Genomic DNA, 14,143 nt, shown 5'->3' on the forward strand with positions numbered 1-14,143 from the left:
AATAAAAAAATTTCCATTTAAATAATGAGGCTGAAATGCTTTTTTAAAAATAAGAAATAAAATCGATTATTTTTTTGTGCAATTACATTCCAAAAAATTTTTTAATAAGATAAAAGTTTGACTTTTGGGCAGTCAATTTAATAAGATAAAAGTTTAACTTTTGAGAAGTCAATTTAATAATTAAAGACCGTGAACAAACTCTGCAGATAATATATTATCTGAAAAACTCACTCTTCACAATATTTTTTTTAGAAGAAATATACTTTATTTTAAAATACTCTCTCTAACTGGGGGGAATGAGAGTTGATGACTGCCATAATTTAAAGTACTACATTTGTTTTGTTGTCATAAATAATAAAATAGAATGTGAGAGAAAGATTTGCTTGCATATCAAAAGTACTATATTTTTTAAGGTTATAAAAATAACTGTATTTTATTTAAAAAACAATTTGCTCGAAATAATGAGATGAAAAGTAGTGTAAATATAATATAATGAGTAATCAAAGAAATAATGAGTTCGTTTTCCAGTTGTTACAATTAAAAAATGGTGTTAACCATGATGTAAATGGACCTAAGTTTGTGTACGCTAACCTGTGTTATTATTGTTCATATTTGTAAGAACCATCATTTAAAGTCAAAATATTATCTATTTAAACCTTGCTAAAAAAATTTCAATGCAAGCCCAGGTTACGTTTTCTAAAAGCCAGAACAAACCATTAGTTTTTTAAAAAAATTCCAAAATAAAGACTTTATTGAACGAATTCCCTATACCAGGGGTGGCGAACCTTTATACACCAACGTGCCATTTTTTCTAATAAATTGTTTAATGAAATCACAGACGTGCCGTCAAATAATTTTGACCTCATGATTATTGGGAAAATTATAATACTAAATACTATCAACTTAAAACTTTTTATTTACATTGAAAAGAAAATACAGTTTGCAATGTCTCACTTATACGCGCAATTCAACTTGAAGTAGCATCAGTGGGACTTCTGTTATTGCAGATTAAATGACAAATAACTTATATTAGGTTGTTGTTGTTCATTTACGTCGCAGTAGAGCTGCACAATGGGCTATTGGCGACGGTCTGGGAGACATCCCTGAGGATGATCCGAAGACATTCCATCACAATTTTGATCCTCTGCGGAGGGGATGACTCCCCCGCTTCGGTAGCCCGACGACCTGCGCGCGAAGTCGAGCACTTTACGGTAGAACAGTTTAACGAGGACCCATACCGCACACCCTCGGCCCCTACGCAGGCTGATCCAAGTGGTCACCCACCCGCACACTGACCGCAGCCAGTGATGCTTGACTTCGGTGATCTGCTGGGAACCGTGTCTTAACGATCAGTCCACTGCGGGACTATATTAGGTTGTAAGATATTAGTTTAAGCAGGACTGTTGATTATTTTCCTAATTATTTATTGTTAGCTTGTTTTTTATGGTTATTAATTGTTCTTTTAGCATTAATTGTTAATTTTTTTATTTATTGTTTATTATTTTGTTTGTTTTTTGTGAATTTTAATTTAATTGTTACATATGCTTCATAGTGTGTGACATTTGTGTAATAACAATTCATAGTGCAATAACAATTGTGATCGGTGGCGCGCCCGAAATATTGTGTCGCGTGCATTAAATGGCACGCGTGCCATTGGTTCGCCATCCCTGCCCTATACTATCAGTGAGTTTTTCCCATGGCCTTCCTCAAAAAACCCTTTTTCCCAAAGAAAAAAATAAAATATTGAATTTAGTTTTGTAAGAAGGAAAAAAAAAATGTTTTGAAAATAAGTTGAACAATAGTGTTGAGTAATAGTTTTGAATAATAAATAATTGCCCAATCTAATCAAAATACATTTAAACAAAATTTTTAATTCATACAACCCATAAAACTACTTTTAAGCTATACTTATATCTAATTCATTCTTGCAATGATTTTGACAGCTACTTGTGCTTTGGTAACTATTTAAAAAAAAATTGATAATGATCCTAATTTGGATACTCCATGATTAGTTTTCGTATCTATTACGAGCCATAATGAAATTAAGTATTGCTCAGTAGTTGATTAAAAGGTTTCTTCCGTGAAAAAAACTTAGTTATCGTAAAAATTAGATTTGGAAGAGAGGAGCGTTAGATTCAAGTTTATTTAAGAGATCCTTCAAAAAAATTACATGCGTTGGAGACCTTAGGCGTAACCAAAGATAACCATGTTGTTCGCCATGATAATGAGTAAACAAAATCTGTGAAAGTTCATGTCAATAATGTGTATTTTTATAGTGAAATATTTCATGGTTGTGTAAAGTTTTACTGCTTTGTAGTTTTAAAATCCGGAATTTTTGTAGGCTTTTAATTCGTAATTTATTTTTAAAATTGGTTACTTCTAAAAGTATAATCACATTAAGTTAATTATATTCACTAATTCTATTAAATTTAGTTTAGATAATTAGTGAAAGGTTGAAAATTTTTATCCGATTATGTAATTATTCATTAAGCCAAATTGTCAATAAATAAACAAATAGTCAATATCATCATATAAGCTATTTTTAATGTTAAACCGTAAATAATTCTTTTCGGACTCATGTTATTAACTAAAAGAGAACTTACTTTAAAAAATGTAAATGCTAATTGCATCACATTTAGGATTTAAAAACATATTTTGATCTCAAAAATCAAGTAATTTATACGAGTTTTTTTTTTCATTAACTGAGTAGTTAGGTGATTGAAGAATTTTATAAATTATCTTAAACATTCGATTTCCTTAAAATTTTATATAATAAAATATAAATATAATTTTATATTGTATAATATTTTTCTGCATGCGCATTTCACCGAAACTGGCGTTTTCGCACTTAAAACCTTTCGTACGAGAACGTTCGGAACCTAATTTAAATTTTCGAAATCTCCCATTGAGTCATATTTCAAAGTAGATCTCTAAACATAGTTTTGGTCTCAAAACATTGAAATAATTTTCTTCAGCTGTTTTTATAAAGAACTGTTCTAAAAGAAAAAAAATTTTCTCGTAAAATCTGTGATATGTCGACATTCATTGGTCCATTTCACTCGAAATAAACTCATGCGTTTATTTTTACTCTTTCAAAATGTGAAAATATTGCCCATAATATTAAAATATGAAATATTTTTATGTGTACATGAAAAAAAATATCAAATTTTCAATTAAATATTAAATCATTTAAAAATAATGATTAGAAATACAATTACGGTTGACATTCAGTTTTTCTCTGTGCGTACAGGCGTTGTTGTAAACACGAAGCTCGTCTGTTAGTTTAAATAGGTAATGTATGTATTTGTTACTATTAAAAATATCTTGTAGAAAGATGTTGAGATTTGTCGCAGACAAAAATTCTGCCTGGAGGGTCACTATAACGATGAAAAAAGAATATAATTTCTAAGCTTTTTTTTTAGACTTCGAAGTCGGTACACAAAAATCAGTGATTACTCAAATGCAAAATTTCAAACTCGAAAAATGACGTCGAAATTGCTAAGGATTAAAATATAATAACAAGATAAATGGCAAAAGAAGCAAAAAAAAAAGCATTTGAGGTTTATAAAGAATCCTGTCTTATGCAGAGTGTTCCGAAAAGTCTGCTCTTAATATGTATTTTTTTAAATCCTTTTAAAGAAATGAAAATAAAAAGTATACACATGAGGAGTCCTAAATTAATATTCAAGAGAAAAAATAATGAATAAGAGGAATGTAGTAATCATCAAAACAGATTTAATTGGACGTCGAAACTTTAACATGTTTTCAACAATCTTTCAACTTATATTTGTTTCCACACGCAATCAAACTTGCCTTGTTATTTATTATATACACCTTCCTGTGCTGTGATTTGTCAGATTTCGATAGTGTTTTCGTCCCCCCCTGATTAAATAATAATTGCGATCCCCAATTTGTTTTCATTTATGATCCTCAATAGAAAAAATAATGTGTTAATGTCTGCTTTTATCAAACATTCAGTCTCTACTTCTTTAAAGTTTTTTTTTTCAACCTGTGTTCTACTTTTATTATCAGAGGATACAATTTAGTCAGCTATTTTCAGCTATTATTTTTTTACAGTTAGTCACTTGTGACATATTCAATATGTTGTATATCAGTGTCCTGAGTAAATTTTTATTTTGATGTGTTATTTGAAACTTTGAGTATTTCATCTAAAAATGTCTTTTTTTTCTTTGCATTTTACAGGATTAACTGCAGTCTTTATATCTATGAAGGGGAATTGTAGGTTTTGCGTATTACATCATTTTTCTTAAATGGTTCTGGTAAGAATTTCATTTAATGCTTTAACCATTTTAAAATATCTTTAAAGTGAATAAAATGTTTTTTGTTTTTATATTTCCTATGTAATTGTCTGATAGCTTTTTTGGGCAATTAAGTGAAAATTTAATGATTTTGTTTAAAGACTGCTCCCCAATTTTGAACATGCCCAATTCATTCTGGAAAACAGTCTTTTTACAGAAGCTATTGTTCTCTGCTGTATTAAACTTGGGCAGATAACTTTATCAGTTTTGGAAATTTGTCCCAAATGGTGCTCTTCCTTTCCTGAGTTTTAAATCCCTTAAATAAGAATGACGAAGTCGTGATTTTTAAATCGCGTGAATACGAATCGAAATTGATATTTTAAATTGCGAGAAGACTCACAAGGTCTGATTTTTAAAATGCGTGAATATGAATCGCAATGTGGTATTTAAATCGTGGGAATGCGAATCGTGGTGTATGATTTTTGAATTACGAGAAGTGTAACAGCGAATGATTTTTTAAACGCCAAAATACAAATCGGGATATGCGATTTTAAATCTCATGAATACGAATCGTGATGGATGATTTTTAAATCTCGTTAATGTCAATAGGGAACGTGATTTTTAGCGAATCACGAAGTGTGATTTTTAAATTGCGAGAAGAATCAAAACGTATGATTTTTAAAACGCGTAAGTACGAATAGCGATATATGATTTTTAAATCATGTGACTATAAATAACTTGATTTGCGACAAAATCGGCACAAATAAACCACGTCATAATTGATTATCTAAATGAGTGATTTGTAATAATATCGCTCTAAAACAGTGGTTTCCAACTGGCGGCCCGCTAAGCCATTTTTTGTGGCCCGCGAACTAAAATATATTAGTTGTCGTTCTCAGCGGACAATTTTTGTAAAAAATCTATATGGGTTTAAAATACTTTTCTTCCGTTTAAAAAAAACCTAATTTCTTCGTTTCTGTGAAATTTAACGTACCAACGGTGCAAAAAAAATTATTTCTCAGGTTTTGCATCCAAGAAAATATTTATTTAAACACAAAAATAATCGTGTATGTTGCTCTTTTTTATTTCGTTTTTTTTTTTGTATTTTGTGAAGGTAATTTAGCATGTGCGTACCAGAAATTTTCTCGAAGAAATTCTCCCATTTAGCTTTTTGAAACCATTTATTTTTGATGAAATTACTTACATTTGTAAATTTTAAAACGCATGAAAGAGGGAATGAATATCAAATTTTATTTAACTTCCCTGAATTGAATATCGCATGAGCGGAAAAGGAAAAAAATTTAATTTCATATGATCGAGAATTTTTTGTTGTTGCCATTATTCCTAATAAGTCGAAAATTTTTTAATTTATCGCAGAATAAAATTAAAAAGAAAAAAAATCTTGTCACTAAGTTTCTGGTTAAGATAAGATTCAAAATGATACGTTACAAGTATTCGTAATGCTAGTATACGTAACAAGTATTTGTAATGCTTGTTATTTTGCTTTTTTAATGTTAAAAGAACTTTGATAAAAATCTGACTGTAATATTCAATGTACCTTCAACCACAAAAGAGTCCTGTATAAAATTTTGATTAAGTTGTGGCCCGATGTTTGACTGGTGATTTTGATTGCGGCCCCCGGCCACATGTAAGTTGGAAACCCCTGCTCTAAAAATATCAAAATTTTAAATATCTCGTGGAAATGCGTAGCAATAGTCATTTAAATTTGCGATAAAGTTTGCGCAAATAAAGCTCGTCAAAAACGAATTTATATAAATGCCCCATTCCAAACTTTCAAGACGTAAAATATCTTTAAAAAAATCGTAATTTCAGAAACTACGTGAAAATGGATAGCATTGAATTTATGATAAATTCGGCACATATGGCGAATGACGTAAGTGATAACTAGAATTCAAAATTCGTTCGTGTATTCTAATAATGTCGTGTTAAAAATATGATATTTTCAAGACTATGCGTAAATCCGTAGTGTTAACCATCGAAAAAACAATCGAAAACCTACATTGGTTGAGATTGGGTGTGTCAAAAACTTAAACGAGCAATCTCAGACTTTTTTTATTTTTCAAAATAAAAAAAATAAAAAATTGAGTTTTATTTCATTTTTTTAAAATTACTTACGGTTGCTGCTCAGGGCCCATGTGCCGCAAGGTGTGTACCCCTATTATTATGAAACTTAATCTCATAATTGCGTGTTTTCGTAGTTAGATATTCTACAAACTATCAAATTATATTTTTTGCATTTTTCAAAATCTTATTCTCTACGCAATCAAGTAGATTATATTTTCAATAATATCCTAATCAATTGTTTTAGTAATTAAATTTAAGTTTTTCTTTAAATCAAACGTTCGTTTTTTAATTATTATATTTTATAACCGTCGCATAACAGCCTACCCAATATTTGGGTTTACGACTACTAATGTTCAACTCCGTTTGAAATTTTGAACCAAATCCATAAGACATGGGAACTCCTGCATCGAGTATTGGGAGAAACATGCCTTCGTGGAGGACTTTTTGATGGAGCTAACCTGCATTTGTGTTACACGGAAAGGAAAACCATGAAAACTCCCCCCCCCCATTGTTTAGCCCGACGGCAATGGGATTCGTCAGCACTGTGGTCAATGTATGCAAATTTCGAGATGTTACTCTCGCTTTTGGACTCTTACACTTCCCTACAGCACTGAGCTTCTTATTTGAAAAGTTAAAACAATTATTGTTTTTTTATTATTACTATTACTTTTTATTCTAACTATTATAACTAAAACACGCTTTTCAGATAAAATGTATTAACTTTACAATATATTTCTCACTTGAAACCAATCCAGAAGACAAGGGAACTCCTGGATCAAGTATCGGGCTAAATTTCGCTTTAGTGGAGGGCTTTTTGGTGGAACTAAACTGCATTTGCGTTACATGGAGAGGAAAACCATGAAAAATTATCTCGATTCGCTCGACGGCACAGGGACTTGACGAATTATAAGTTATTATTTTTTCAAATTAAGAGCCAAAACCATTATCTTACGTAAAACTTACGTGTAAACTTATTTCAATTCAATATACTTTGTTACTAAATGAATAATACCAAGACTCTAAAGTGAACAAATGAAAAATGACATTTAACTTCAAAAAATATGAAGATGCCAATAAAAGTCGAAATGTTTTGGGACCTCGAAAATTCACGTCACTAGTCATTTACGTTAAGCAAGTTCTGAGATTGACAGTGCTTAAAGCAAATGTTTAACGTTAATATATGCACCCATTTTCAAGACTCGCCAGATGTGAATGAGGAGAACAGGAGTGATTTGAAACAAAAAATGTTTGGTTGCGAATGGAGGGCTTTTTGGTTGAACTAACCTGCATTTGCGTTACATGGAGAGGAAAGCCACTAATTTTTTAGTTTTTATTAAAAGAAAGCTCAGAATTATTTCCAGTTAGTTGAAAATTAAACCTTATTAAGGAATTAAATACATTCTGCTGCTTTAGAATTACTTGATGCAAAACAGCTGACTATTTAGTAAGCATTAATATTTATTCGAAGAAATGATTATAAATTATTTATTATCTTTTTTATTGTTTCCTATTAGAATAATGAAAAATAAATGCATTTATGCGCAATGCGAAAAAAAAAATACAACATGTTACTTTTCTTTTTAAATGGAGAAAAAATTAATGTGTTAAAATTTTATTTTGACGTTCAAACTTATTCTCGCCCGCTATCTTTAAGAAAGTTGCCTTTTTTAAAACAAAATGATGAATTTTTTTTTAGAGAATCTTGTAATATTATTTTTAAACTTTAGCACAACTCACAAAGTATTGTTATAGCAGGAAAATGGTCGGTAGGTCTTATTTTGCTTAACAGCAAGTACTAAAAATGGAAAATTTTAAAAAAAATTCCAAAACTTCGCTAATTTTAGAATCGTCATATCAAAAATTCTTTCTTTTTCTAACTTCAGGTTTTTCTTAATACTCAAATAAAGTATAGAATACATTTATGAATTTTAAATTATTTTATAGCTGTAATTATCATGTTCAGAAAATAGTTTCAATATACGTTTTTCTTCTCCATAAATTTTAAATAGAAATTGTTCTTATTTCGCAGTAAAGAGTTAATTCATTAATGTTCATCGTGTTTTCTTAATGTTCATCGTGTTATCATTTATGTTCAATTAATTTTTTAACCCCAGAATTGAAATAATTTTGGAGGAATTAATTTACTGCTAGAAACAATTTAACTTATTAAAATTATTGGAAATCAAATTTATTTCTTCACTTTATTAAGACGGCAGGAAAGATAAGGAAAAGCAGTGATGAGAATTGCATGTAATCATATAACTTGCGTAAGTTTAAGTAAGAAATATTTAAAAAAATTAATGGGAGTATAATATAAACTCTATCATAATATGTCCTTAAGTATATCTTAAAACATATCTAAATTAGATTTTGGATCGAAGAATGAAAAATATATTTTCAAAATTTTCGAATAGGGCGAAGATGTTAAGTTGTTCGAAATAATTGACCTTTTAACGATTTAACTTTGAATCAAGGGAAGATTTATTTAATATACGAAGTGAAAAGTGGTAAAATGCAAAATATAAAAAGTATTAAGTAAAGTCGAAAGTATAATCAAATGTAAAATGTAGTAAAAAGGAAAAGTGTGTAGTAAAAAAATATATAAATATATCAGTAAACTATAAAGTGAAATCGTCAAGTAAACTGAGCATAAATTAATGTTTGAAGTAAAGTAGAATATTAAGTATAAACTAAAGGGTAAAATGTTAATTAAGCAAAAAAGCACCTAAAATAAAACGTAACGTAAGAAATGTAAACTAAGAAACTAAAGAGTATAGTAAAATATGAAGTAAAAGCGTAAAAAAGGCGCAAAATATAAAGTAATATGCATATAAAGTTGAAGGTATAAAGTTTAACACATTAGAGAACAATTTTTAATGTGAAGTAAATTCGTGAACTAAGCTTTAAAGAAATGCGTAAAATATAAAGTGCCAAGTAAAGTATAAAACATAAAGTGAAGAAAATAAAGCAAAAAGTAAGTAGTTAAAGTAAAACTTATGGTAATTTAATTGCAGCGTAAGATAAAATGTGAAACGTACAAAAATGTAAAGCAAAAAGTATAAAATTAAAATAAAGCGGAAAATGAAAAGTAAAGGGTAAAATATAAAAATACAAAGAGTATAATATAAAATAATGTGTAAAGTTATAGTAAAGCGTGAATATCCAGAGTAAAGTCAAATATGCATGAAATAAGATAAAAAGTGAGATAATTAATGCCTAAAAAAATGTAAATTATGCAGTAAAATAGCGGGTTAAGCTATTAGTGATGCGTATAAAAATTTATAAATTTAAGATTAAAGTAAAGTTTAAAATAAAGCCTAAATTAAATTTGTGTAAAATAGTACATTTTAATGTCATTTGAAGTGTGAAGCATAAAGAAAACTAAAGCGCAAAATATAAAATAAAAATATAGCTTATGTTTAGTGGAAAGAAAAAGTAAATGGCATGTAAAGTAGAAAGAAAAGAAAAATGGAAAATAAAAAGCATGTAATTCAAAGCGTAAACAAAATTTAAAACGTAATATAAATCGAGTAATATAAGAATAACGCAGAGTAAAAAGTAAAGCATAAAGTAAAGTAAACTGTAGAATAAAGTGAAGCTCGGCAAATTAAAAGAAAATTATAGAGCATAAAAATAAAGTAAGGAGGGAAATATAATGTATAGTGTGAAACATAATCCATTAACAAAAGTATAAAAATGCAAAGTGTGAAACAAAGTACCATAAAAAATGTGTTAATTAAAGCATAACAATAGTACGAAAAAGTAAGAAATAAAAAAAAATGTGTGAAAGTAACGCTTTAGAAAAGTAACGCGTAAAGAAAAACAAAGTATTAAATATAAAATTAAGTAAAATAAAAAGTGTAAATTAAAGCATTAAGAAAAGTAAGGCGTAATGTAGAAAGAGCATCACGAGTAAAAGTAAGTAGAAGTAACGCGTAAAAAAGCAAATCTGTAGAAGAAAATTACAGATAAAAAAGTAAAAGATAAAAAAAAAGTGAGTAAATTAAAGAATAATATAACTAATGCGAGGAAGTAAAAGTAACGAGTGAAGTATGGAGTAAAGAAAGTAGAGCAACGCATAATAAAGGTATGAGTAACGTATAACAAGAATTCCGTGTAGAAAAAAAAATAACTCGTAAAATACGATTATGTCTAATAAATGAAACGCATAAGGAAAAGTAATGCATAAAACATAACACCTAAAATAAATTTAACGGGTAAATGTTAGGCAAAAAAGTTTAAATGCTCAAAGGTAGCCCATATTAAAAAAAAATTTATGTAAATTAAAACAAATGAATCGAAAATAAAACGTCAATGCAACGTTTAAAATTGAAAGCTAATTGTTTAATGTGTAAAAGTATCTATTACCCATAAAAGTAAAAATCTCGCTTAAGAAAAGTAAATGCGATAAAGTAATGCATAAAAAAGATGAATTTGAAGCATAAGAATAAAAACACGGAAAAATAAAGCATAAAGCAAAGTAGAGAATAAAAATAGAAAGTAAGTTTAGTAAACTGTAAAAGTAAATTTGTAAAAACGCATAAAAAAAGTAATGCGTTAAAAAGTAAAGCAAAAAATGAAATAGATCAACGCGTCTAAGTACTGCACAACAAGAGAAATGTCTTGGAAATGTAAATTCTTAAAAGTAACGCTTTACGAAAAGTAACGCCTAAAATATTATGTGTTATAATAATGGCTTTTAGAAAACGCGTAAAAATAACGCTGAATAGAAGTAAACACGTGTAAAACACCGAAGAGTAATGCATAAGAAAAGTAATGTAAAATTAACATTAAAACAAATGTAGTCCACAAAAGTAAATTATAAAGAAATATACTAATAAGAAAAAGGAAAATAATGTTGAAACAAAAATTGAAGATGTATAAGTAATGCATAAAGAAAAATAAAGTATACACTATAAAGGTAAAATGTTTAAATGTATAAAATAAAGCATCGAAAGAGTTACACGCATACGTAAAACTGAGACATAAAAGAATACGAGTAGAAATTGCACTTGAAAAGTATCGCGTAATATATAATTAAGCTTAAACCGAACGCATAAAGAATCTTATACAATCTAAAGTTAAATGTAGACAAAGTAAAGCATAAAAGGAAGTTATTATTAAAAATGAAAGCCTTTGCATAAAAGTAATGCGAAAAATATACGCAGAAAAATAATCCATAAATGAAAAATACGCTTTAAAAATATAAGGGAAGTTTGACGGAAAGAATTCTGCATAAGAAAAGTAATAACAAGAGAAAATTGAATTCTGAATGGTAACGTTTTAAGAAAAGTAGAGCATGAAGTATAATAACGCGTTAAAGTAACAGTAAAGAAAGAAAAATAATTAAGAAAATCAATTAAGTGAAAGCATAAAATATATTGTTCAGGTCTAAATAATAGCGCATAGAATAAGTAATAGAAAAAAACGAATGCGTACTAAAAAAACTGGTAAAAAATTAAAAGCGCCGAAAAGTAACGCTGTAAAAAGTCTAGAAAGTAATGTAAAAATTGTGTAATTCAAAACATAAGAAATCATAATGCGATCCGAAAAAACATAATGCGAAAAATAAAGAATAAAAAGTAAGACGTAATGTATGTTAACGCTTAAAAAGTAACGATTAAATTGAGCTAATACGTGAAAGTTACAAGTAAAAATAAGGAGCATATAAGCAAAATAAATGCTTAAAATTGCTGCATGGCAAAAGTAAAAAATTAGAAAACTGAACTAGAAAATGTAACGCATAAAAAATATAACTCGTATTGTAGAATGACAGGTAAAAAGAGCGCCCTCCAAATGGAATTCATAAAAGAGGAATAAAATACAATTACAAAGTACTTTTTCCTTCATAAAACAAATTTTTGTTCTTAAATGCGTAAAGTGTAATATCACATGGAAGATTTATTACTGAGCCCTGTCCCGCCCCTGAAAAGGGGGCATCCAGGGGGTACTGATAGATTACAAGCATAACATAGAAAACTGTGCAAAGCACAGCATGAATTGCAACTTATAAAAACATTTAAGTAGTTGATGAAAAATTACAGACATAAATGAAAAATTACGGATGAACAACCAATTTCCAATAGCAATATACAGACAGTAATTTACAGATGAATAGAAGTTGGATCATATTAACAGTCGTAGGTAGAGGTTTCAGTTTGTCGTAAATATTTACAGATGAATAGAAGTTCAATCCACAAAGATGTTTGGGGTGGATGTAATTAATATCAGTGATGACACCTACAGATAAACATGTCACATCATTGGTATAAATTTATAGTAATTAGCAGGTGAAATGTCACGGATGAAAAAAAGTTCAATTATAAAGACAATCGTATGTTAAATTAACAGTGAATCATGAATATTTACAGATGAAAAGAACTCAGTTCACAAAGACATTTGAAGTGGATGCAATTAGTAGCAATGAGAGTCCATGCAGATGTACCTGTTACATGAAAGATATAGCTGTGTCACTATCCCAGAACTCAAATACACTCTAGTCAAAGGATTCAGGTAAATTTATTTCAAAATGTCTCTTTATGATAAGTTCGATTCCCATGCTGAGTTTTGGGATCATCCTGAGATTTTTGATAGTTTCTATAGTCGTATTAGATGGAAAGTATAAAGATCGCAGATCTTGAAAATTTTGGCATACACATAGTATGTGCTCTAAGTCCTCCAAGCACCCGCAGTTCTGGCATTGATCCGTTTTGTTGTGAAATCGTGATTGGTACGTGCCCTGGGTTCCGTGGTTTGTAAGACATTGGTTCAATTAAAAATTTGGATAAATTTTCCTATGGTTGACTTTTTTAATGAATTCATGGGTATGTCGTCCCTTATTATTAGTGTTATCCCATTGATTTTGCCAAAGTTGTAAGTTTTGTATAAAAATTTCTGTTTTTATGGTATTTTTAGGTTTGATATCACTTAAATCAATATGTTGTTTTTCGCAAGCTGATTTGGCCAGGCTGTCAGCCTCCTCGTTACCACGAAAACTCGCGTGGGCCTTAAACCAAAATAAAGAAATATTATCGTTGATGTTGTCCTTAATCATGTGAGTCAAGAATACCCTCTCCTCCGGACAACAGAGAGCCTGCAGTCCGGAAAGGGAGTCCGAAAAAATCTTAACCGGACTAGTTATATTGTTGTCGTTAACCCAATGAATCGACTGAAGGATTGCCCAAAGTTCTGCTTTAAATACTGTCGCGAAGTTGCTAAGTCTACATTTTTTGCTCTCTATGGGAAAACCCCAAAAATAGACCGTGTAGGCGCATCCCACTCTATGCTCATTGTTAAAAATCAATTTAGAACCGTCTGTGTATATTTCAATTCCTTTATCTGTTGGTAGTTCGAAACTAAAGTCTATTGTTTTTAATTCGGCTGGATGCTTTAGAGGTAGTTCAATTTTGTCTATAGGGTTGTCATTATGCGAAAATGGATTCGACATTTTTTATTCGGCTTCAATTGTTAGCTCAAGCGGGATTACTCCGGCTAAAACCTCTAACGCCGAGGATGAAGTCGTTTTGTAGGCCCTAGTAATATTTAGCAGCGGGATGCGCTCAATCTTTTTGATTCTATTTATAATCCTTACCTGTTTGCTACACCAAATCTCCGAGCCGTATGAGACAATTTTGCAAACACTGTTGAGATAAATATATTTTCGAATTTTCGGGCTAATCTCCCAGTCGATCCCTGAGCATCTCTTAAGTTTTGAATAAAATAGGGAAATCTTGTCATATAAATAGTCCAGATGTGGCAACCAGGAGAGCTGACAGTTTAATCGAAACCCAAGGTACGTA

At 29.5% G+C, this 14,143-nt stretch overlaps 1 protein-coding gene and 1 long non-coding RNA gene across 3 annotated transcripts in view; both read left to right on the forward strand.

Moving 5' to 3' along the window:
• LOC147812596 (pre-mRNA 3' end processing protein WDR33-like) overlaps positions 1-14,143 on the forward strand; it is a 612,260-nt gene that overhangs the window by 247,545 nt on the left and 350,572 nt on the right. The gene's annotated exons all lie outside the window — the stretch shown is intronic.
• LOC147812601 (uncharacterized) overlaps positions 1-14,143 on the forward strand; it is a 51,329-nt gene that overhangs the window by 23,193 nt on the left and 13,993 nt on the right. The window contains exons 3-4 of one of the 2 annotated variants that reach the window (XR_015433463.1): positions 4,204-4,280; positions 12,716-12,857. This is a non-coding gene — a long non-coding RNA (uncharacterized LOC147812601). Of the gene's footprint in view, positions 1-3,442; positions 4,281-12,715; positions 12,858-14,143 lie in introns of those variants that run through there. The other variant, XR_015433462.1, reaches the window with a different exon arrangement.

Source organism: Parasteatoda tepidariorum, chromosome 4, assembly GCF_982258835.1.
Source record: "Parasteatoda tepidariorum strain Cologne lab strain chromosome 4, Ptep-v5.0, whole genome shotgun sequence".
Lineage (NCBI taxonomy): Eukaryota > Metazoa > Arthropoda > Arachnida > Araneae > Theridiidae > Parasteatoda > Parasteatoda tepidariorum.